The following is a 4830-nucleotide window of genomic DNA, read 5'->3' as shown; positions in this document are numbered from 1 at the left end:
TTTGGACCGATTAAAAACTGGTTTAACCACCCAATACCTAAACCAACCCGATTTTGAACAGATTTAAGACTGCTTAAAGACCAACAGGTACATGAAAATGAAGACCCACAAAAGCCCATCGGTCTAGACTAGACTTAGGCTGTTCGGTTCTAGATCAGTCCTGAGTTTAAATTCAAGACTAGTCTAAGGGGGTGTTTGTTTTATCTTTTAAAACATCTTTTAGCTTTTAGGAAAAGATAAAAAGACAAAAGATGTTTGGTAATCTTGTAAAAGTTAGTTTTTTATATAAAGAAAAATAAACTTTTTGGAAAAGTTAAAGAATCCTGACTTTTTGCAACTTTTCCTAAAATGACTTTTGCCTTTCAAAAGCTTAGCCAAACACCCCCTAAATTGGTTACTATGTTCATGCATAGTTACAGATTACAAGACAAGACTTACAAGTTTATGATGTATATGGGTCGGTATCTTACGATCCATAAACCATTGGGCTTGGCTTGAGCCTCCCTTTTGTAAATGGGGCCATGGCCATTGAGCCACAAGCACACACCACAAGTTTTGGCAGTTTAGGAATTTCGGTAGTTAAAAATTCAACGCATAGAGTTTTAGAAAAAGTACAGTTGTGCTCATCAAGTATATGAAAAGTAAAAGTAAAGTATCTGAAAATTGCACAAAGCCTATGAAATATATATATATATATATATATATATATATATATATATATATATATTATACAAACCTTACTATTTTTAAAAATAGTTTTAACAGTTCAATCATTTAAGCTAAGAGTACAACAAATCATGATTAAAATAATATATGAATTCATGTTTTTCCAAATATAATACAGAAAATACAAGTGTTTAATGCACAATAAATCTCTAACTCGAATATTAAAACATTCAAAACGTGAGTCTTATCTTTCCTGTTATAAAAAAAGATAACACAACATTTAAATATCTCAACCTAAAGTTGACCCTGTAATCCTTCACCTTCGTCCAACGTTTCATAGCCTCTCATCTCTCAAAGACCCTATATGAGACACCTTTTCTTTGAAGGCAACAATATACAAGAATCTACTCTCCTCATCTGCACACTGCCATAAACACTCTTACCTACACCACCTCTACCGACGACCTTCACCATTGCTCCACCCGAAGACCATCGGACGCTGAGAAATTGACCCCGGCCACGTCGCTGCCCTCTACCTACCCAGCACATCCAACGCCGCCCTCCCCCCGACGCTTCCCATTATCTGATTTTGTTCTCGCCAAAATATGCTCGCTTTAGGTTTGCTTCTGGGTTTTTTTTCCATGCAAAATTAACTTTATTTTCTGCAAAAAAAATGATTTTCTTCTTTCTTCCCTTTCAAATCGATTATAGAATTTGAAATCTGCAAAATCAATTTCATTTTTTTTTCATTTCTGCTCAAAATTTTTAGTGAATATCATTTTTACTTCATTATTTATTTTTGTTTTCTCCTTTTTCCTTGAAACTACCCAAAGTACCTCCTAAATTATTTTGTCTATGTGTTCTTTGTGTATCTGTATTTGATTATTTGTGTCTGTTAACTCTGTGTGTGCGTGTTTAATAGATGATTTTCATCCATAATGCTAAAATCAGGTTTGTGTTTCCTTTTTCTTTGTGTCTCTTAATTGTACATAAAGACCCTATTTTATGTTTTTTTTTTTATTGAATATTCTATTCTAATCTGATGCATATGGCTTTATGAAGGTTTACAGGTTCATTTTTCTTATCATCATACTTATCTTGCAGATATGGTAGGTTCTTGGAAATCATTAGTACTACTCCTAGCTGTTGAACATAAAGATGTGTGCACCCCTAGAGATAAAGTCCAGTGTCTAGATTGGAGGACCAAATATTGCTTCACTACCTACCTTCCAACAGGTACATTTAAAAACAATTTTTTATTGTTACTGGTGAAATTTTCCTTAACTGAGTTGGTTTGTATGAGTGTCCAAAATCAGTTATCTGAAAGTTTCAGATTTCAAGGCACCTGGTAGCTTTGTTGTGGGATTTCGATTGACTTTTTTTTGCCAAAACCCAGATTATTGTAATAGTCTTTTTTGCTGTTCAGGGTTATAAGGAAGAGGCAGGGGAGCTGGTTGAGCATATGAAAACTTTTTTTAATGATTATTTTAAACTTATTTGCTTTGTCATATGGTTTTAAAATAATTTACAGAAAATGCTTATGGCATGACTGAAAATGTGATTCAATATAACAATAAGTTATTGATTGAACATAATAAAGTTCCTACAGATCGTTTGATACACAATGCATCAAAAATCCTCCTTTGGACGCACATTTACTGATTAAATATAGCACATAGCAGTAGCTGCATGATGTTCAAGTTGATAGTGATGTGTGGCTACTGCCTAATTCATGGTTTGTATTCAAAAAATGAAAATGGCGGGTCAAAGTGCTTCCACTACCCCTGGTACATTCTTATTTTTTACCAGCTAATATTGATAATCTTTTATGGTCATGGATATGCTTAGGTGAAGCTTATGGAATGTTTGGACTCCAGAATAACAACTCCCACAAGTAACTTATGTTTCAACATGGCTTTAAAATATATGAGTAAACTATAGTTTTTGTCCCAATACTTATTAATTTCCTTTCACTTTTGATCCAAAATGATTTTTTTTCTCATTTCAGTTTCCGCCCCTCTCACCCATACCGTGAGTTTAATTATGTTTAGCCTATACATTTGCCTTGCAAACAGAGGTTTAAGGTATTTAAACACAATGTTAGAGTGAGAGGGACCAAAATTGCAATGAACCTTTGCATATGTATCAAAATGACAAAAAAAAAATCTCTTTTGGACCAAAATGGGCCAAACAGGTTGTTTACTCATTTATATTTGTAATTTCTTTAAGTTCATTTTTATCTTACTATTAAGTAACAAGAATAAACAAAAAATCAATGAATTATACAAATGGCAATTTTCATGTTTAATTGGTTTTTTGATTAAGAGATGGCTATAAATCTAAATTCTTCAGTTACTTAGTCATACTTAGTCAAGTTCTAATTACTACTGTAGAATGATGCATAGTCTTTAGGGAATGAAGAAAGAAAGTCAGAATATGTGTTTATGCTGCTTCAAGAAACTAAAGAATTCATTAGATTTTTGTGTTTGAACTATTTGCTTGATTTTGTTCATATGAACAGTCGCATTACTATATTTTTATTTGCTTTCTTTTGGTTTACTTAGGATCCAAGCTTATGACACAAATGATTATATTACTTGGAAATATTAGAAGAAGCTTGGCCGGAATATATTAAAGAGTTTATGTCATTTAGTAGTAATTAACCAATGTTAAAATTTATTACTTATAATCATCGTTAGCTAAAAGCAAATGTTCAATTTAATATTAATAACTAATGTAATCTATGAGGACACCGTACATTCCCATGTATTTTTCCCTTTATTTGTAATACAAATCTTGCTGAGTGGGTTCTTATGTTTAACTATATATGTCTTTCAGGTTTTAAAATGGTCAATGTCACATGACTTGCTGTCTTTCTTTTAGCTTAGTTGATGGTTGGGATTTAAAGATGAAGTATGAAAATCACTACATTGGAAAACTCATATTAGGAAGCTTGGTTAGAATATATTAATCCCATGTACTCCATCTTTGTTTTTGTGGTTATTAATTGTCATAAAATATTGGTGAATTCTTTTGGTTCCTCATACAAGCGATATTTTTGAATTATTTAGATTACGGTTTAACGTTAGATTACAGTGATGTTGCAAGTTATAATTCATGGTTTAGATTTCTTTAGTTTTGCTTCGAATTTATTTTTTGGTGGGTGGTGGATGTAGTAACTATTTATGCAAAAAAAATTATTTACTTCTAGAAGCTTATTTTTGAAAAGAAAAAAAAACTATTTGCACCCGGTGCGGGTAAACGGCTAGTATATATATATATATATATATATATATATATATATATATATATATATATATATATATATATAGAGAGAGAGAGAGAGAGAGAGAGAGAGAGAGAGTGAGAGAGAGAGAGAGAGGTAAATTCAATCGAGAAACTAAAAAAGATTGACAATTGAGGAATTATTCTTTGCCAATCATTTATTTATGCTGCAGAACGCTCCAACGTACCAACGCGATAGATGATGAATAATAATCATATATGAATAGAAATGTAAGTTTATTCATATATGAATCCACCACCTTCCATCCGCCACCAACTACCACCACCACCGTCACCTCCCTCACAACCACTACCTTCGCCACCAACCACTATCGCCATCATATTCATATATGAATAATCACTTCCTTTATATTTATTCTAATATGAATATACATATTTATATATATATGAATACAATTATTCATAGATATTCATATATGAATATACATATCCATATTATATATGAATATGATTTGTTCTGTCGGTTCGGTACGCTGGAGCGTTCATGAATGCATCAGATTCATTCCCTAATTCTTAACTTTTTTTTTTCTCATTTGAATCCTCCCCTTTCTCTCTCTTTATATATATATATATATATATATATATATATATATATATATATATATATATATATATATATATATATATATATATATACACACACACACCCACCATGCTTTCTACTAAAAATACATATTAGGAATTGGAACACAATTATGACGTTTTGGTGAAAACTTTAGACTATACATAATGTTAAAAGTAAATATATTACTCAAACAAATCCCTTTACTAGGGTTACCAATGTAGAGCGACATAAACAAGACAGTAGCATCACATTCAAAATGCTTTTATAGGCATTAACATTAAGTCTGACATTTT

At 31.4% G+C, this 4830-nt stretch overlaps 1 long non-coding RNA gene across 2 annotated transcripts; it reads left to right on the top strand.

The window, feature by feature from the left end:
* The first annotated feature begins 944 nt into the window (after positions 1–944).
* On the top strand, positions 945–3759 carry LOC145086809 (uncharacterized). 2 transcript variants are annotated; one of them, XR_013700641.1, is made up of 4 exons: positions 945–1617; positions 1771–1902; positions 2093–2453; positions 3505–3759. It is a non-coding gene; the product is annotated as an uncharacterized LOC145086809 (long non-coding RNA). The 2 variants fall into 2 exon arrangements; XR_013700640.1 differs by having other exon boundaries at positions 949–1284.
* The last annotated feature ends 1071 nt before the right edge of the window (positions 3760–4830 follow it).

This window comes from Lactuca serriola, chromosome 1, assembly GCF_051521515.1.
Source record: "Lactuca serriola cultivar US96UC23 chromosome 1, Lser_US96UC23_V15, whole genome shotgun sequence".
Lineage (NCBI taxonomy): Eukaryota > Viridiplantae > Streptophyta > Magnoliopsida > Asterales > Asteraceae > Lactuca > Lactuca serriola.
This window is presented reverse-complemented; position numbering and strand designations above follow the sequence as displayed.